The following is a 21,798-nucleotide window of genomic DNA, read 5'->3' as shown; positions in this document are numbered from 1 at the left end:
GAGGACCTTTTGCACTGTGCTGGTTTCTTAGGCCAATCTCCTTGCAGGGAGGATAGCATAGGAAACAGACACAGTGCAGAGTTTGGCATAGAAACAGGCATAATATAAGGATGTTGGCACAGGAATCAGGGACAGTGCAAGGAGATTGAAATAGAAAATAGACACAGTGCAAGGGAATAGGCACAATGAAAAGAGAGTGGCATAGAAACAGACACAGTGCAAGGAGGTTGGCATAGGAACCAGGCACAGTGGGGGAAGATTGGCACATGAAACAGGCACAGTGGAATGAGATTGGCATAGAAAGAGGCACAGTACAAAGAGTTTGGTATAGGATCAGCCACAGTGCAAAGAGGTTGGCATAGGAAACAGGCACAGGGCAAAGAGGTTGGCATTGAAAACAGGCACAGTGTAATGAGGTTGGCATAGAAAACAGACAAAGTGTAAAGAGGTTGGCATAGGAAACAGGAACAGTGCAAAGAGATTGGCATAGACAACTGGCACGGTGTAAGGAGGTTGGCATTGGCAACAGGCACATTCAAAGGGGTTGGTATAGAAAAAAGGCACAGTGCAGTGGGATTGGCATACGAAACAGGCACAGTGCAGAGGTTGGCATAGGAAGCAGGCACATGTAAGAAGGTGGACATAATAAACAGGAATCTGCAGGAAGGTTAGCAAAAGAAGCTGGCACAGTGCAAGGGAATTGGCATAGGAAACAGGCACAGTGCAGTGTTTGGCCCAGGAAATAGTCACAGTGCAACAATGTTGGCCGAGGAAGCAGGCATGGTGCTGGGAGATTGGCATAGGGAACAGGCATAGTGGAAGGAGATTGGCATAGGGAACAGGCACAGTGGAAGGAGATTGGCATAGGGAACAGGCACAGTGGAAGAAGATTGGCATTAGCAACAGGAAGAGTGTAAGAAGGTTGGCATTGGAAACAGGAACCTGCAGAGAGGTTAGCATAAGAAGCAGGGACAGTGCAAGGAGATTGGCATAAGAAACATGTACTGTGGTCAGAGGTTGGCATAGGAAATGGGCACAATGCAAGGAGATTGGCAAAGGAAACAGGCACAGTGCAGAGTTTGGCAAAGGAAACAGGCACAGTGCAGAGTTTGGCAAAGGAAACAGGCACAGTGCAGAGTTTGGCAAAGGAAACAGGCACAGTGCAGAGTTTGGCAGAGGAAAGAGGCACCGTGCAAGGGGATTTGCATAGGAAACAGGCACCGTGCAAGGAAATGACGATGGGAAACAGGCACAGTGCAAGAAGGGTGGCATAGAAATGGGAATATTCAGGGAGGTTGGCATGGGAAACAGGCACAGTGCAAGAAGGGTGGCATAGTAAACTGGCACAATGCAAGAATGTTGATATAAGGAACAGGGACAGTGCAAGAAGTTTAACATAGGAAACAGGCACCGTGCTGGGAGATTGGCACAGGAAACAGGTACAGTTCAAGGAGTTTGGTGTAGGAAATGGGATCAGTGAAGGGAAATTGGCATAGGAAACAGGTACAGTGCAATGAGATTGGCATAGGAAAAAGGCACCGTGCAAATTTGTTGGCATAGGAAACAGGCATAGTGCAAGGATATTGGCATAGGAAACAGGCATAGTGCAAGCAGTTTATCCCTATAGCAAGATGTTTAACTGTAATTGTTTCAATTGTAACATAATCTGACCATAGGGAAATTGTGTAATGCCATGTTAGGCCACTGCCCCACCTTCCAATTCTCAACAAAAACACAACAATTTCATTGTTCACTGAAGTTATTGGAGATTAATATTTGCTGGAGTGTAAAACCAGCATTTCTCCTGATACTATGTGCTTTCTTCCTGTTGCATTTGGTGAAAACTATCCCCAATTATCCCACAAGATCAGACAAAGAGGAATTAGCCACTGTGGTGATATGCCTGTGTACAGTTCTGCGTAGTTAGCGATGCGACCTCCAACCAGCTGGTGGCAATAGAGATCTATCACATGACTTGAGATAGTGGCCAGTTGGTAGTAAGATGTACATGAGGATAGTCGCACTCGAAATAGCTACAGGAGAATTCACTGAATTAAGTTATTCGTTATTGTCTGCACCACAATTCATTAGTCATCTTTCCATGTGTTAATACTGTTAATAAACCATCTTATTAGTCCAAGAACTAGATGTTCTGTGTGCATCTGTGCTATGGATATAACACAGAACATAACAGCCGCAACACTTATGTGTTTTCAGCACGCAATGTGTTGAAGCTCTTCAGGAGTTTACCATGATTCGCTGGAAGGATACTTTTATACTACTAACCATTGCCAGAAAGTGTGCCTTTACTCACAATCTAACATACATGCAACACACTAAAAGTCCCATATGTGTGTAGTTGCTTGTTACATGCATCATCTGACTGTTGACATTGGGGTTAAACTGTGCCTCATGGTAGCCAGAGGGCATTTACTTTTTCCAGCTGAAGTAATGACAGAAATAAATGCAAGAAAGGAAAGGAATCATCTATAAAGGGTCACAATCCAGTTCTGGGTTTTCGTCATCCACATCAAATTAATCAAAGATGCTGTGATATACAGGAGGCAGTAAGCTCTCATCTGAGTACTCTCATGAAATGGCAACAATGATGAAAAATTGGTAAACTTTCGGTGAGGAAAACAGGTTTCGGATTAGCAGACAAAACATTCAGAAGTCTAAATTGCTGTCAGGGCTCGTACCCAGCCCCTACTATTGTGATGAGTAGTTTAGGACCACTCATAACTCTTTCGGTTTTTAATCAAACTCTAAGAGCAGACCCACTGAGTCCTGGTGAGACCGATCCAATTGTCAGTAACTGTGAGATAATGGCCGAAATCGCCCTCATTTTATCACCTGTTTTTGTGGCACATTTGGATGGCGGGGGCAGCAAAATGAATCAGGAAGGCCCAGTGCCGAATCCCTGTAAAACACACCATTGAAATTTCCCTCCGCCCATAGTATGGGCAGCATGCAGAGATGGTGCATTCGCAACATTGCATGGAAATTCAGTTTAAATTTCTGTTTTCAGTGAAATGTTTCATTTATTTTCCTTTAATGCCTGTGACCCACCTCTCTGAATGAATGCCTGCGTAAAAGAAGAACTGTTGGTTGCTAGGCAGTCGTAACCAGGTGGAACTATAGCTAAAGGCCACCATCTGAGGACTTATTTTTTGACAGCAAAACTTTGCTGCTCACTACTTGTTTTTGTGCTGCTTTGTGCAGCTCAACCTTGCTAATAGGTTAAGCATTGCCCCTGGTGCTATGTCCCCTCATTTTTTTTTTTCATCTGAATACATTCACCACAGGAGACTATGATGTTTCGTTTGCGCATTTCCTTTTATCCCTGTCATGAGGAGGAAGAAGAGGAGGATTAGGAGGAACAATACGGAGATGCCAGGCTAATCAAGCACCACAGCCTGGCTTGCTGGCAGCACTGCTGCCTCTGAGTTAGAAGGCGATGGGTTCAAATTCCACTCCAAAGACTTGAGCACATAATCTAGGTTGACACTTGAGAGCAGTACTCAGAAAGTTGTATTGTCAAAGTTGCCGTCTTTTGAATGCAAAAGATGGCTTGGCACTATTTGAAGGAGAGTAGGGGAGTTCTCCTGGTGTCCCAACTGACATTTATCCCTCGACAATCAACAGGAAAGAAGATTAACTGATAATTCATCTCATTGCTGTTTATGGGACCTTGCTGTGCGCAAATTGGCTGCACTGTTAAGCCTATTTAACAACCGTGACGACACTTCAAAATAAAGCGCTCATTGTGAAGCACTTCAGGACGTCCTAAGGATGTGAATGGTGTTATGTAAATGCAAGTTTGTTCTTTCCTTTTATATAGAGGGCATTCATTCTACACCCACAGGTAGCCACAGCTCCAGCGACAGTAAAACTCACAACAGCATTCAATTGTCATCTTACTGGGCCACCTGTACACTTGGATTTCAGGCAGCATCAAGATAAATTTATAATTAGAGACTGAAGCAGTGTTGTGCAGACTGCCCTCTGCATTTTCTTAGCTTTGTGCTGTATTGCGAGGCAGGCGACTAGGCAGTGTTAAATCACAATGTTGATTTATTTTAACTAAGAAGAACATTATACACAAAACAGTATAACTACTATACAGGTCTAATTCCCTCGACTCTCAAGCGAACTCTGACCAAACGCCAACAGCCAGATCCGCACCTAAACCCCTGATAGGCTGTCATTTGCACACACCTCCCCATTGGCTCCAGGCGGTCATGTGGCCTGTGAAGGATCATACTCTTAAAGGGGCCAAGCTACCACATTCCTCCCACCATAAGTTCCCTTACAGATCCCTGATATACAGAAACAGAAAAATTCTTAATTACAATCATATACAGTTAAACAGAGTTATCATAAGTGAACTTAAAGTGAAGTTCATAAGGGGGTAGCACTATCACCCTGCAACCCCACAGGAGAATCCCGTCCTCACATGTGCACACAGAGCCTGATCTGTTCTAACTTCTCAAGATGCCATCTCGTGAGAACCATCTTTTTAACTCTTGCCAACACAGGGTTTCGGTTGGTCAGCGTCTTAATGTGGCAAAATGAAATCGGTAGAGTGTCAAGAAAAATTTGAGCCAGGATGATCTCCTCGGAAAGTGTTTGTGGTAGTGAAAGCCTGGAATATCTGGGTTCCCAGACTATGCTGAAAGGTAAACGAATATGCAGCCAAGAGCACAGTGCACATCTTTACACACTGGCCAACGTTTTTGGTGGGAAGGGTTTACCTTCACCAAAAATGGCAAGTAATAGTTTATGGTCCGAGGAAATGAAGTACAGGCCATAAACATATTGATTAAATTTTTTTTACTCCGGGCGGCACGGTGGCGCAGTGAGTAGCAGTGCTGCCTTGCAGCACCGAGGACCCGAGTTCGATTCCCGGCCCTGGGTCACTGTCCGTGGGGAGTTTTCACATTCTCACCGTGTCTGTGTGGGTCTCACCCCCACAACCCAAAGATGTGCAGAGTAGGTAGATTGGCCATGCTAAGTTGCCCCTTCATTGGGAGAAAAATGAATTGGGCGCTTTAAATGTATTAAAAAATAATAAAATTTTACGCCATAAAATACTGCCAGACTTTCTTTGCCGATCTGGGAACAATTCCTGCTGGCATCTGACAGTGTTCTGGATGTGAAGGCGACAGGCTTTTCCACACCACCTTCCATTCAGTATGCGAGTCTCGCACCGATGCCATATGGTGATGTATCGCAAGTGACTACGGTGGGTTTATCTGGGTTGAAGCAAGGCTGAAGACTGCATGGCCTGTTAGCCTGATCAAAAGACTTCCTCTCAAAATCTTCCCACTTTCAACATTGATGCTTCTTCAACAGTTGATGTAGGAGTGCCAAAATGGTAGACAGATTGGTTAAAAAGTGGCCATAATAGTAATAATTGATCATTCCCAAAAAGAGCTTCAATTGTGACATATTTCTTGGTTCAGGTGCCCCTATTATTGCCTTTACCTTACCTTCAAGGGGGAGCAATACCTTTGCATAATCTTTGAAGTCTAAATATGTGACTTCATCAGCCTGAAACATGCACTTCTCTCGCTTTAACCAAATACCAACTTCTTTAAACCTCTTGAGGACTTCTTCCAAATTCGGTCTGTGTTCCTCTGGTGTTGCTCCCGTTGCAAGGAGATTACCCAGATACACAAACCTTCAGAATTCCCTGCAAAAGGCCCTCCATTGTGCGCTGGAATTTAATAATAATAATCTTTATTATTGTCACGAGTAGGCTTACGGTAACACTGCAATGAAGTTACTGTGAAAATTCCCTAGTCTCCACTCACGCTACTGTTCGGCTACACAGAGGGAGTATTCAGAATGTCCAGTTCACCTAACAGCACGTCTTTTGGGACTTGTGGGAGGAAAGTGGAGCACCCGGAGGAAACCCACGCAGACACGGGGAGAACGTGCAGACTCCGCACAGTGACCGAAGCAGGAATCAAACCTGGGACCCTGGTGCTGTGAAGCAACAGTGCTAACCACTGCGCTACCATATCACACTGGTCAATGAAATATCGACGGTAGGGGACTTTAAAAGATGGGATATGCTCCCGCTATCATTGGCGGGGAGGGTACAGACCGTGAAAATGACGGTCCTCCCCAGACTTCTGTTTGTTTTTCAGTGCCTCCCCATCGTCTTCCCTAAGGCCTTTTTCAAGAGGGCGAACAAGATTATCTCGGGCTTTGTATGGGCGAGTAAAATCCCACGAGTGAAGAAAGTGTTGTTGGAGCGCAGTCGGGGGGAGGGTGGGTTGGTGCTGCCGAACTTCTGCAACTACTACTGGGCGGCTAATATAGCGATGATTAGGAAGTGGGTAATGGGGGAGGGGTCGGCATGGGAGCGGATGGAGGCGGCGTCATGCAAAGGCACCAGTTTGAGAGCATTGTTAACGGCACCTCTGCTGTTCTCGCTGGCCCGTTACTCCACTAGCCCGGTGGTGGTGGTGGCACTGAGGATGTGGGGGCAATGGAGGAGGTATAGGAAGGTGGAGGGTGCGTCGGTCTCAACAGGTTTGCACTGGGCAGGATAGATGGCGGGTTTCGGAGCTGGCAGAGAGCAGGAATTAGAAGGATGGGACATCTATTCATAGACGGGAGTTTTCCCTGTCTGAAGGCGCTGGAGGATAGGTTCAAGCTGCCGCCGGGGAATGGTTTGAGATATTTGCAAGTGCGGGACTTTCTGAGGAAACAGGTGTTGGCTTTCCTGCTGTTGCTGCCACCGGAGATACAGGATAGGGTAGTCTCTGGTACCTGGGTGGGTGAGGGGGATGTGTCAGATGTCTATCAGGAGTTGTTGGAGGCGGAGGAAACCCGGTGGAGGAACTGAGAGGAAATGAGAGGAGGAGTTAGGTGGAGAGTTAGAGGCGAGTCTGTGGGCGGACGCTCTAAGCAGGGTTAATTCCTCCTCATCATGTGCTAGGCTCAGTCTAATACAGTTTAAGGTGGTACACCGGGCTCACATGACAGCGGCGAGGATGAGCAAGTTCTTCGGGGTAGAAGATAGATGTGTGAGGTGTGTGGGAAGCCCAGCAGACCATGTCCACATGGTTTGGGCATGCCCGAAGCTCAGAGGGTTTTGGCAAGGTTTTGCTAAAGCAATGTCCAGGGTGCTGGACACGTGGGTGGTGCCGAGTCCGGAGGTAGCGATCTTTGGAGTGTCAGAAGATCCGGGAGTTCAGGGGGTGAAAGAGGCTGACGTTCTGGCCTTTGCCTCCCTGGTAGCCCGGAGATGGATCCTTTTAATGTGGAGGGACTCGAATCCCCCCCGAGTGTGGGGACTTGGGTCAGTGACATGGCTGGGTTTCTCAGGCTGGAGAAAATAAAGTTTGCCTTGAGAGGGTCAATGCTGGGGTTCTCTCGGAGGTGGCAGCTGTTCGTTGACTCTCTCGGGAAAAATTTAAAATGTCGGCAGAAGCAGCATTCCGAAGGGGGCGGGGGTTGGGTAGATGCAATATGGGTGAGGGACGTACAGAAGGGGTTGGGTGGGAAATGTCTATTTTACCATGTTGATGTTTATGTTATTATTATTGCTTTTGTTATTGTTATAAAAATTTTGCAAATACTTCAATAAAAATATGTTAAAAAAAAGAAATATTGAAGGTTATCTTGTATATTGGAACAAGCATCCTTGAGTATTTATGGTAACAAACTTTCTTTTTTTTAAAATTTAGATTAGCCAATTATTTTTTCTAATTAAGGGGCAATTTAGCGTGGCCAATCCACCTACTCTGCACATTTTTGGGTTGTGGGGGCGAAACCCACGCAGACACGGGGAGAATGTGCAAACTCCACACGGACAGTGACCCAGGGCCGGGATTCGAACCTGGGACCTCAGCGCCGTGAGGCGGTTGTGCTAACCACTAGGCCACCGTGCTGCCCCGTAACAAACTTTCTTGACTCATCTTCCAGCTCAAGCTGCTGGTATGCATGGCTTAAATCCAATTTGGTGTATTTGAGACCCCCTGTCAACTTGGCATATAAATAGTCTATCCTGGGGATGTATATTTATTTAGTTTAGAAGCCTTGTTCACGATCATCTTGTAATCACTGCAGATTCAGACTGTGTGATCCGGCTTCACACTAGGATGATCAGTGCTGCCCATTCTGAAAACTATACTGGAGTAATTATCCCCAGGTTTTCCAGATGCTTCAGCTCCACCTCACACTGGCCTGGCGAAAAAACAATTGGTGTTGTTTCTGACTCTACATAGATCTTTGCCTTCACTCCTTTGATGCATCTTAACTCCCTCTGGAAGATCTCATGGTATTTCCGTGGAAGTTCCTGGAAAATCCCATCAGTGAGGCTGAATATTTCGAACCAATTGAATTTGATTTTCTTCAGCCAATTCCGCCCCATGAGGCTTGGCCTTTGTCCCTTCATTACGATTAAAGGCAGCTGGACTGATTGCTGTTGGTATGATACTGGTATGGACGCCTTCCCCAATATCTTCAATGCCTCCCCAGTGAAGGTGGGTAAGGTGGCCGATGTATTGCTGAGATTCACAGGCTACAGTCCTCCCTGCAGCAACCTAAACATTTGTTCACCAACAACTGTGACCTCCAGTTGAGGCGGACAGCCATTGACAGCAAGGACAATTCTCAATGGGGGTTGTTTTACTTAATCTCACCATGTTAAGCTTGTATACTTCTGATTTTTCTTCTGGGTCTTCCTCAATCTTCTTCAAACACTGTGCTAAGTCTGGCTGAACTTTGTCCTCTTACTCAACAATTTCTCCTTTAACATGTCTCATTTTCTCCAAACCAAAGGTGCAGCTAGAGTACCTGCATGGGTCGCAGTTTTGCCCGTCTCTCTTTTGGGTTTGTGGAACATTCCTTGTTCCAGTCTAAACTGGCCCCAGTCCACAACTCTTTTATCGGTACATCAACGACTGTTTTGGTGCCACTTTATGTTCCCATCTGGACCTGGAAAAATGTATTAATTTTGCTTCCAATTTCCACCCATCTAGCACCTTCACATGGTCCATCACCGACACTTCCCTTCCCTTCCTTGACCTTTCTATTTCAATTTCTGTCCACTAATATCCATTATAAACCCACTGACTCCCACAGCTACCTCGACTGCAGCTCTGTGGGCAGCACGGTAGCACAAGTGATTAGCACTGTGGCTTCACAGCGCCTGGGTCCCGGATTTGATTCCCTGCTGGGTCACTGTCTGTGCAGAGTCTGCACGTTAGAACATAGAACATAGAACAGTACAGCACAGAACAGGCGATTCGGCCCTCGATGTTGTGCCGCGCAATGATCACCCTACTCAAGCCAACGTATCCACCCTATACCAGTAACCCAACAGCCCCCCCATTAACCTTATTTTTTAGGACACTAAGGGCAATTTAGCATGGCCAATCCACCTAACCCGCACATCTTTGGACCGTGGGAGGAAACCGGAGTACCCGGAGGAAACCCACGCACACACGGGGAGGACGTGCAGACTCCGCACAGACAGTGACCCAGCCGGGAACTGAACCTGGGACCCTGGAGCTGTGAAGCATTTATGCTAACCACCATGCTGCCGTTCTCCCCTTATCTGCGTGGGTTTCCTCCGGGTGCTCCGGTTTCCTCCCACAGTCCAAAGATATGCAGGTTAGGTGGATTGGCCATGATAAATTGCCCTTAGTGACCAAAAAGGGTTTGGATGGGGTTATTGGGTTACGGGGATAGGGTGGAAGTGAGGGCTTAAATGGGTCGGTGCAGACTCGATGGGCCGAATGGCCTCCTTCTGCACTGTATATTTTATGTTCTATGTTCTTCACACCCCACACCCACTTTCCATAACGGTGCTGCTGACACGTCTTCATTCTTCCTTAATCATGGCTTCCCACCCACTGTGGTCAACAGGGCTCTCAACTGTGTCCGTCCCATATCCCGCACCTCTGTCGTCACCCCCTCTCCTCCCTCCCAGAACCAGGATAGTGTCGACCTTGACCTCACTTTTCACCCCACCGGCCTCTGCATTCAAAGAATCATCCTCCGTCTGTTCTGTCAAATCCAGCATGATTCCACCACCAAATACATCTTCCCCTCACTCCCCGTTGGCATTCTGCAGGGACCAATCTCTGTGAGATACCCTGGTTCGCTCCTCCATCACCTTCAACAACTCACCCTCTTCCCACAGCACCTTCCCATGCAATTCCAGAAGGTGTAACACCTGCCCTTTTACCGCCTCCCTGTTCACCATCTGAGGCCCTAAACACTCTTTTCAAGTGAGGCAACGCTTCACATGCATCTCCTTCAATCTGGTCTATTGCATTCGCTGCTCCCAGTGCGGTATACTCTACATTGGAGAGACTAAACGCAGACTGGGTGACCGCTTTGCAGAATACCTCCAGTCTGTCCACAAGCAGGACCCAGACCTTCCTGTCACTTGTCATTTCAACTCACCGTTCTGCCCGCACGACCACTTGGCCTGCTGCAATGTTCCAGTGAAGCCCAGCGCAAACTGGAGGAACAGCACCTCATCTTCTGATTAGGCATGTCACAGCCTTCCAGAATTAACATTGACTTCAACAACTTCAGTCTGTGAACTCTCTCCTTCACCTTCATCCCATTTTTATTTCTATCAATTTATTTTCATTTCTTCCATTGATCTGTTTTCCCCTCACCATTGTTCCCCCTCCCCCACTCCACTTGGGCCATCTGTTCATACTTGCCCTTTGATACACCGCTCACCTTTGTTCTGCCATTCAAACATTCTAATCTCTGTATGTGCTACTATCAGCATCCTTCTTAGCCTTAATCACCTCCATTTACATTCCCTTTGTCTTCTGTCCTCGAGATCTTTGTCTATCTCCATCTATCCAGCCCCACCGCTCCACGCCCCCCCTCACTACAGTATAAATCTGACCCCATTCCAGTTCTTTCCAGCTTTGACAAAGGGTCATCCGGACTCAAAACATTAGCTCCCTTTTCTCTCCACAGATGCTGTCAGGCCAGTTGAGATTGTCCAGTATTTTCTGTTTTTGTTTCAGATTCCAGCATCTGCAGTAATTTGCTTTATCTTCCTCAATCTTGTTCACTGGTGTCACCAATGTTTTCTTTGGGAACTTGGAGGAGACTGTCTGCCTCTCCATGTGGCTTGCATATGATCTTTCTTATTACATCTGAAACAGATGAATCCCTTTCACTTGCATCTGTCTTGGGAATTCTCTCCCCCCACAATGGTAACAAGCCCCTTTCCCTTAGTGCTGCCAATCACTTTTCTTCTTTGGCTTTGCTGCTCCCTTGCTTTGGGAACTTCGAGTGGCCATCACTTCCCGACAAAACTGGTTCACCTTGCTTTGCACGCTTTGCAATTCAAAAGCTCTTTGTTCAGCGCTTTCAGTCGCTTGAGCCAACTCAACCTCTTTGTCCAAGGATATCTTGGTTTCTGCCAGCAACGTCTTCTGAATATATAAATTGTTAATTCCACACACAAAACACACCACGCAACATGTCCCTGAGAGAAGTACCAAATTCACAATGTCCCGCCATTTGTCGAAGTCTGGCTATAAACCGAATACTGTTTCTCCAGGACCTCTAAAGCCAGCGTGAAATTTATAGCACTGCATAATAATGGAGGACTGGGATTGTAATAGTCCCTTGCGAGTCCCACCAATTGATCAAAGGACTTGGAGTCCGGAGCCTCTGGCGACGTTAAGCTTTGCACCCGGTTAAATATTTGTACGCCTCAAACTGTCAGTAATATTACTTTCTGTTTATCTTCTGCCGCAATTTCACTGACAGCAAAAAGGTATCAAAGCCTTTTGACATATTGGCCCAACTTTCAGACTCCGGATAAATTTTCCCGAATAGTGGCATAGCTATTCAGCTGCTGACGCTCTTTCACCTTTTCAGGGCTCGGAGAGACCACTCTTTCCCTCCTTCCAATTCCAATGAGTTTCCTTCAGTTCAATTCTGGTCGCCAATGTTGCAATGTGAGGCAAGTGATGGGGCAGTGTTAAATCCACAACTGTGATTTATTTAACTCAGAACTTGACATACAGAACAGTACAACTACTACACAGGTCTACTCCCCTCGACTCCCAAGCTAACTCTCACCAAATGCCAGCAACCAAAATACCTGATAGGCTAATGTTCGCACGCTCCATTATGGTAGCACAGTGGTTAGCACTATTGCTTCACAGTGCCAGGGACCCATGTTTTATTCCCAGCTTGGGGGTCACTGTCTATACGGAATCTACATATTCTCCCCATGTCTTTGTGGGTTTCCTTTGGGTGCTCCGGTTTCCTCCCACAAGTCGTAAAAGATGTGCTTGTTAGGTGAATTGGACATTCTGAATTCTCCCTTCGTGTACCCGAACAGGCACCGGAGTGTGGCGGCGACGAGAGGATTTTCACAGTAACTTCATTGCAGTGTTAATGTAAGCCTACTTGTGACAGAAATAAATAAAGATTATTATTATTATTATTATTATTATTAAGTATTAATTTTTTAAATTTTTTTTTATAAATTTAGATTACCCAATTATTTTTTCCAATTAAGGGGCAATTTAGCATGGCCAATTCACCTACTCTGCACATTTTTGGGTTGTGGGGGCGAAACCCACGCAGACACGGGGAGAATGTGCAAACTCCACACGGACAGTGACCCAGAGCCGGGATCGAACCTGGGACCTCAGCGCCGTGAGGCGGTTGTGCTAACCACTAGGCCACCGTGCTGCCCTTATTAAGTATTAATTAATTAATACCTATTAAGCATAGGCTCCAGGCCTGTCCCGTGGTCTGCAAAGGATCGGCCCTTAAAGGGGCCACGCTCCCACACTATGCATCTTGCACATCCCAATGAGTGGGCTGGCAGTTTTTACAGACCGTAATTTCCCTGGTCAAAAGTACAGTCAACAGGACTCATGGCACTACATGTGCACACAATAAATTTTCTCTTTTTTTTTAAAAACAAATTTTTCCAATTAAGGAGCAATTTAGCGTGGCCAATCCACCTAGCCTGCACATCTTTGGGTTGTGGGGGCGAAGCCCACCCAAACACGGGGAGAATGTGCAAACTCCACATGGACAGTGACCCAGAGACGGGATCGAACCCGGGGTCTCGGTGCCGTGCGTTACCATGCTGCCCACAATAAACATTCTCAACGGCAACATAGATTATGTCCTCAAAGTGGCTCTGTTGTGCAAAGGAAGCAGTTTATGTGTTTGAATGCACGCTGTCAAAAACATTTCCATGTTCCCTTGATTTAAGATTATCCACAATCCCATGCTGTTTGCTAGTCGAAGGTGCTGGATAACCAAGGTTATCTCAGCAATTGTGGTTGATGACATCAGCTCATATTCTGGGAACTCCGAATGACTATCAATACAGAGGTGCTTATGTTGTTACTGAATAGACCACAAGTTTTGCAAGGGCTGTTTGAGTATGGTGGAATAGCTAGGCTAGCAATCCAGAGACCTGGACCAATGTCCTGGAGACATGAGTTCAAATGGCAGCATCTTGGCTTGTAGAATTTCAATTTAATTAATTAATACATTTCAAATTTAAAAAACTAGTTCCAATAGAAATGATCATTTGATGTAAAAAAACATTTGGTTCACTAATGTCCTCAGGAAAGGAAATCTGTCACCCTTATCAGGCCTGGCCTACATGTGACTCCAGATCCACACAATGTAGTTGCCTCTGAAATGGCCTTTAGCCACTCAGTTGCATCAAACTGCTACCAAAAGTTGCATAAGAATAAAACCAGGCAGAGAACCCAGCACTGATTAGACACTGGATAAGACACAACTATTGCTTATTTATCTATTTTAAAAACAATGTTTTCATTAGGATTTTTCTTTTAATGAAAAGCAAAGATGAAAGTGAACATACACAGAAACCATATACATCGGCCATCATTCACATTTTGTACAAGTGCCCAGCTTTAATTTGGCCTCCTAACCCCAACTCCCTCTTTCTTCTAGATCCCCTCCCCTTCTTGCTATCAAATAATAATAATAATCTATCTTGTCACAAGTAGGCTTACATTAACACTGCAATGAAATTACTGTGAAAAGCCCCTCGTCGCCACACTCCGGCACCTGTTCGGGTACACTGAGGGAGAATTCAGAATGTCTAATTCACCTAACAAGCACATTTTTCGGGACCTGTGGGAGGAAACCGGAGCACCCGGAGGAAACCCACATAGACACGGGGGGAACGCGCAGACTCCGCACAGACAGTGACCCAAGCAGTGAATCGAACCCGGGTCCCTAGCGCTGTGGAGCACCACTGCTAACCACTGTGCTACTGTGCCACCCATACTGAGATCCAGTAGTGCTTCAGAGCTCTGCAATCTCTCATCATTTAGATAACATGCTTCACATTTTTCCAAATCTTACTCCAGTTGCTAGATCTTTATCCACTCACTTAGCCTTTTTACATCTTTTTGAAGCCTCCTTATGTCCTCTTCAAAACTTACTGACCTAACTTTGTGTTGTCAGCAAATTTGGCAGCCAGCCCTTCAATCCCTTCATTCAAGTCAGTTATATAAATTCTAAATAGTTGAGGCCCCAGAACTAATCCCTGTGGCACACACTCATTGCATCTTGCCACCCTGAAATCGACCCATTTTTGCATACTCTCTGCTTCCTCTTAGCCAGCCAATATGTTTTCCATGCCAATATGTAATCCCCTCTAACATAACATCCAAAGTTACTGACTGGAAATAGCAATTTCAGTTAGTAATGGACTGCACTGTATGGGCAATTTAGGGTAATTTAGCTTGGCCAATCCACCTAATCTGCATGTCTTTGGACTGTGGGAGGAAACCGGAGCACCCGGAGGAAACCCACGCAGACATGGGGAGAACGTGCAGACTCTGCACAGACAGTGTCCCAGTGGGGGATCGAACCTGGGACCCTGGCGCTGTGAAGCCACAGTGATAGCCACTTGTGCTACCGTGCTGCCCCAAGTAGATGAAAGGCTGGGAATTCTGTGTCAAGTAACCTGCCTTCTCATTCCCCAAGGGCTTTCCACAATCTATAAAATATAACGCGGGAATGGGAATAAATACTCCCCATCAAGAAGCTGAATGCCATCCAGGACAAAGGAGCCCACTTGATTGGGACACCACTCACCACCTTAAAAATTCACTCCCTCCTAACGTGGAACTATTTTGCTGTTCCTTCACCATTGCTGGGTCAAAATCCAGCGGGAGTCTCTGCCTAGCAGCACTTCGGGACAAAATAGAAACTGTACGGTGTTAAACAAATACTCCATTACATGATGCTTATGGTGATAATTGTGCCCATAATGGACAGTCCAGCTTTCATGTATCGGTCATACCTGTTTATTGTAGCTTACACATTGTATTGTGTTAGCCTATTGCTGGAAATAATGTTTTTTCACCTTGGTTAATACAGTACAAAACACTGATTCATGTCTGGCACTCAAGGACGTTTTTTCAGTCAGAAAACACTTTTAAAAACCTGACCTTGATTTTCGTTCGTTTGTCAATGTAGCCAAGGAGCATAAAGTTCAGAACTGACTTTGTGTTAACACCCCCATATTCTACCTCAATTACTTATTTGAAAAGTTTATTAAAGCGAAGCATTGTACTTAAAAAGTCAGTATGATAGAAACAAAGGGAGGGAGGTTCATGGAATATACATTAGAATGGATGAAGGATTGTGCTTAATCTCCTGAATGATTAATTTTTATAATGAACAACTAACGGTATCTGTAAAGCAATGTAGCATTTCCAAAGCCAGTGTTATGCAAGTAAGAGGATTGTGGTGAACATTTGTGACCATCCAGTTTTCATTACTTATGTATATTACTGACAGGGGGTAAGCCTGCCTCATTTGTTGTTCATAGCAAAGTTATGATTGCATTTTTGTGTGAAGAACACATTTACTTTCATGCTCAAAATAGTTAACACAGGAGATCATCCTCGAAAGTTAGGAAGATTTATTGTTGCAAATCCAATCTTAACCTTGAAAATTTCATCTGAAGTAGATTTGCTAAGGAGCAGCAGATTGAATTTAATGGATACTAACTGATCTTCTGCATCCTTTTTGATGGCGGTGAGGTTTTATTGTGATCCCCTTCCAAGATGAGGAAACCAAGAGGAGCAGGAGGGGGTCAGGAGTGGAGCACAGTGGTGGGGGAGGGGGGAAACCGAGCAGACAGTGGGATACAGCGTTGTGAAAGTAAAACCACTAGTTCTGGAAAGATGTAGGGACTTGACTTGTTTAACAAGGCACACAGGAGATGGAGAAATGCGATGTCCGCTATTGCGAGAATCTGTTTTGAGGGAAAGGTTTTTTTTTGATAAAGGTGGCTTCAGGTCTTCAAAAGGGCCAGGGCAGTATCCTATCTGAACATCAGAACATTGACAACTTTTTCTGGGGTTCGGACGAATGCCCCATTCGCAAGCCGAATTGGAAACCTAAAGAGCTGATTTGCAATGCAGAACAATGCCAGCAGCGCGGGTTCAATTCCCGTACCAGCCGCGCCAGAATATGGCGACTAGGGGCTTTTCACAGTAACTTAATTGAAGCCGACTTGTGACAATAAGCGGTTATTATTCCTACTTACCCCTTTAGAAACATGCCGGCGTCATTTGTACACACGGGCCTCATGAACACACTGCCCACACACAACAAATGCCTGCTGGTGTCTAAAAATACTCAGGTGAGGGAGGGAGATCTGTGGGGACGTTTTATCAGATTTAAAGCCGGGGGAGTCAAACTTTCCTTATTGACCTCAGGGGGACGCTCCTGATTCTCTCGCCCCCTCAAAGGAACGGCGGCAAGTGAGGGTGAGTAAAGCAACCTGGATTGGCTTGCCTCCCACCCTCGGCCGGCTCCTGTGTGCGTGTGTGCGTAACCCCCCACCTGACCAGCACTGAGGGGGGGAAAAAAAGGCCCAACTTTAATGTGGAGGCGCCTCGGCTGCTCAGCCTCAGCATCGCCTGTCAGAAATTCACGGGTAAACAACACAAACGATTTGCTGTCCTTTGAATTAATGAATGGAAAATTGTGACTGACATGCTTACGATTTTCAAACATGCGAGCGACGCCACCAACACGGACTTGGAATGCTGCACACCGGTAATTAACAGAGGAAGCTGGCCTGCTTTAATTCACCAAGTACCTACAGCTGGGCATCCTGCTCTGATTAAAGCTTCCTCAGTATTCTTCTGCCTGGATAGCTGGTGCATTTTTCACAGCAAGCCCCTTCACCCCCTCACTCTCCCCTCATATCAACGGTGAAAGTATACATTGGTGTACTTTTTAAAAAGAGGGGCAGCTCCAGCAGGGCCTGCTCACTGCGAGGACTCTGGTGTCAAGCTTGTTTGCCATTTACAATGTGACATTATCCTCAGGTCAGCCACCCTAAAAAATGCGTGTCCTGCGCTGCATTACCAAGGATACGAGTGAGTGCCTTAGGCTTTTGTCTGTGAAATATGTTTTGAGTTGTTCTTCAACAGCTGCCACTGCCAACAGGTATGGCTTGCTGCTCAGCTGTTGTAATGAACTTTCAGCCTTTAAATACTGGTTAAGTGCCTAATAATTGCTACTTAGGAGCACTCCTTGTGCAAACATTAGCTGCAGAAAAGTTTATAAGCAGTACCAGAATGCGCCAGACTGGAAGCATTTACACAAAATAGGAAGTAGCTAAAAGTTTCTGACTGGAAATAGCAATTTCAGTTAGTAACAGGGTCAATGTATTTCTCATGCACTGAAAGTAATTTTTACACCAAAATTATGAAGAGGTTCACTGAGGAGAACTGAAATTGTAGTAGGCTGAGAGAGATAAAGGCCAGGTTTATTGAATGTTGATTGCACAGCAAAAATAGATTCAACAATGTCAACTGTGAATGCAGGACTAGAGAACAAATAGAAAATTATCCAGCTTCAATTATTGGATAATAGATCAGGTAAACTCTGTTATGGGTTTTCTATCCTTACCCTCCAGTTTCCCTCCTCCAGATTGTTTTATTCTGTGGGTGTCATTGGCTACACCAACATGTTTATAGCCGATTTCTAATTGCCATTAAGGTGGTGGTGAGCTGCCTGCTTGAGCTGTTGCAGTCCACGTGATGTAGGAACACCCAGGATGCTGTTTGTAATAATAATCTTTATTGTCACAAGTAGGCTTACATTAACACTGCAATGAAGCTACTGTCAAAAGCCCCTAGTCACCACATTCCGCTGCCTGCTTGGGTACACTGAGGGAGAATTCAGAATGTCCAAATTACCTAATAGCACGTCTTTCGGGACTTGTGGGAGGAAATCGGAGCACCCGGAGGAAACACACATGGACACATGGACACAGGGGAGAAGGTGCCGATTCTACACAGGCAGTGACCCAAGCCGGGAATCAAACCCGAGACCCTGGTGTGGTGAAGCAAGAGTGCTAACCACTGTGCCACCCATGCACAGGAGGGAGTTCCAGGATTTTGAGCCAGTGACAGTGAAGGAACAGCTTTATAGTTTCAAGTGAGGATGGAATGTGGTTTGTAGGGGAACTTGCAGGTGGCAGTGTCTCGTGTGTCTACTGCCCTTGCTCTTGTACGTGGTAAAGCTCATGGGCTTGGAAGGTGCTGTAGAAGGAGACTTGGTGAGTTTCTGCAGTGTACCTTATAAATTGTATACATAAGTGTGTTGGTGGTGGAGGGGGTGCCAATGGGGTGCTTTGTGCTGGATGCTGTTTAGCTTCTTGAGTGTTGATGGAGCTGTAGTCATCCAGGTTATTATTTAATATCCAAGCACAATGATGAACCAGTCTCCCTCCCTTCTTAAACAGGGACGCACATTAGTTATTTCCCAGTCCTCTTGGGACCCTCCCTGACTCCAGTGATCCCTGAAAGACCACCACCGATGCCTCCATAATCTCCTCCGCTATCTCCTTCAGAACCCTGGGGTCTAGCCCATCCAGTCTGGGTGATTTATCCACCTTCAGACCTTTCAGATTCCCAGCACCTTCTCCTTAGTGATGACGACACTCACCCCTGACTCTCTTGAAGTTCTGTCTGGTACCTTTTATTGGGCCCAATCAACTAATAGAAGAACACAATTAACTGGGGGACAAATAAAAAGGGGCCGCTCCCAAAGAACAATGGAGCTCAACCCAAAAGGAATAAAGAGGATAGAATGAGGGGATAAAAGGGAGGCTTATGGCAGAAACAGGGGACTGAAAACAGTGGATGACCTAGAGGAGTGTAGAAAGTGCAGGGGGTACACAAAAAAGAAATCATGAGAGCGAAGAGGGGGCTTGAAAAAACACTTGTGGGCAAAATAAAAGAAAATCCCAAGCTGCTTTATAAATATATTAAGGCCAAGAGGGTAACCAAGGAATGAATAGGGTCCATTAGAGACCAAAGTGGCAATCTGTATAGAACATAGAACATGCAGTGCAGAAGGATGTCATTCGGCCCATCGAATCTGCACCGACCCACTTAAGCTCTCACTTCCACCCTATCCTCGGAACCCAATAACCCTCCCCTAACCTTTTGGACACTAAGGGCAATTTATCATGACCAATCCATCTACCCTGCATGTCTTTGGACTGTGGGAGGAAACCGGAGCACCCAGAGGAAACCCACGCAGACGTGAGGAGAACGTGCAGACTATGTGGAGTCGAAAGATGTGGGTGAGGTATTAAGTTATTACTTTGCATCTGTGTTCACTATGGAGAAGAACAATGTAGGTATAGAAAGCAGGGAGGGAGGCTGTAATATAATTGAACAGATTAGCTTTGAGAGGGAGGAGCTCTTTGCGAAACTTAAAAGTGGATAAGTTCCCAGGCCCCGGTGCAATGTATCCTTGGCTGCTGTTTGGGGCAAGAGAGGAGATTGCAGGAGCTCTGACTATAATTTTCAAATCCTCTCTGGCCACAGGTGAAGTGCTAGAGGATTGATGGAGAGCTAACGGGGTACCATTATTCAAGAAGGGAAGTAAGAAAAAACAGGTAATTACAGGCCAGTGAGTCTAACATCAGTGGTAGGGAAATTATTGGGAAAACGTTTGAGGGACAGGATTAATCTCCACTTGGAGTGGCAAGGATTGTCAGCATGGCTTTGTCAAGGGGAGATCATGTCTAACAAATTTGATTGAATTTCCGAGGAGGTGACAAGGCGTGTAGATGAGGGTAATGCAGTTGGATTAATCTACATTGACTTTAGTAAGACTTTTGGCAAGGTCCCACATGGAAGGCTGGTGAAGAATGTAAGATCCAATGGGATCCAAGGCAATTTGGCAAACTGGATCCAACTCTACCTTAGGGGCAGAGGGCGATGATTGAAGCTTGCTTTTATGACTGGAATTCTGTATCGAGTGATGTCTGCAGGGATCGGTGCTGGGTCCTTGTAATTTGTAGTATACATTAATCATCAGGATGTGAATGTAGGAGGTAGGATAAGTATATTTGCAGATGACACAAAAATTGGTGGAGTAGTAAATAGTGAGGATCAAGGTCTCAGATTACAGGACGATATAGATGGGTTGGATCAGATGGGCAGAAAGTGGCAAATGGAATTGAACCCTGAAAGTGTGAGGCGACTAACAAGGCAAAGTAATACACAATGAACATGCTAGGAATTACAGATGACCAGAGGGACTTTGGGTGCATGTCCACAGATCCCTGAAGGCAGCAGGACAAGTAGATAAGGTGGTTAAGAAGGCTTTTGGGATACTTGCCTTTATTAGCCAGGGCCCTCTCTTTCCTCCAAGCCCAATTTTGCTTTGATAAGAGGCAATTTTCTTCATATTTTCATTCCATCATGCTACGGGCATCAGGCTGGATTGCACTGATTTGATTCTTGGGGTACTGTGAAAACATTGTCAAAAATGACTGCAGAGGAATAGGTGGCTATCACAATAGGTGGTGCAGGATTAGGTTCAAGAGATTTTAATAAAGGAATTAAATTAGTAAACAAGGAATGAGGTTTAGGGAAAATGGAGCATCTCTCCAGGCAAGAGGAGGCGTGAGGGGAATTAAATCTCCCAAATTTTATGTTAGGCTGGGACCCTAACGTCGTCTTGTCCTCTCCTGGGTTTCTACAGGGCAGGATTGAAGGCAACCGGAAGCACCTTGGATATATCAGCGAAGTAATTAAGGTAATCAAATCAATTAAGAACTGGATTTAACCCTTTTCTTCTGTATTTCTCAGCCAGGACACTTATTTCCTGATCTGATAACATCTCGCCAGGTTCACTGAAGCGCAGAGGGAAGAGCGTCCCCAATGAAACTGACAGGGAAGGCTTTGATCAGTTGCACTGAAGAGCTCAATCCATGGCCATTGAGGGACTGCTGCTCAAAGCATTTCTACTCTGAGTGCTATCACTATTTGACAGGGAATCGTCAACTTCTTGCAAGGTACTTCACCTATAAAGGGTATCACTAACCTGCTGATGGACCTCCCTGCTACCAGTCTTTATCACAACATGAGAGCACCTTGCAGCTCTAAAGAATCATAGAATGATTACAGCCTGAAAGGAGGCTTTTCCGCCCATGATATCGATGCCACTGCAGCAGCAGCTTGGACTGTCCCACTCGCCTGCCCTTGGGGATCAAGAGGAGAAACCACACCACTGCCAACAGATCTAGCAGCATCAGGAGCAACATTAGCAACACTACTGGCTGCCTTCTCATCAGCCACACTGTCCTGCATGGGATAGAGAGGATAATTCACTGAGATCTGAAGGAGGACTTCCAACACAGTCTACAGGTAGATAATCAGCTCTTCCGAAATATCTGTGCACCAGGACCTCATGAAGATTAAGCATTTATGACAGATCATTGCCAACATATCC

This window comes from Scyliorhinus canicula, chromosome 5 (genome assembly GCF_902713615.1).
Source record: "Scyliorhinus canicula chromosome 5, sScyCan1.1, whole genome shotgun sequence".
Taxonomy (NCBI): Eukaryota; Metazoa; Chordata; class Chondrichthyes; order Carcharhiniformes; family Scyliorhinidae; genus Scyliorhinus; species Scyliorhinus canicula.
The sequence above is the reverse complement of the archived record's forward strand: the minus strand, read 5'-3'. Positions refer to the sequence as shown.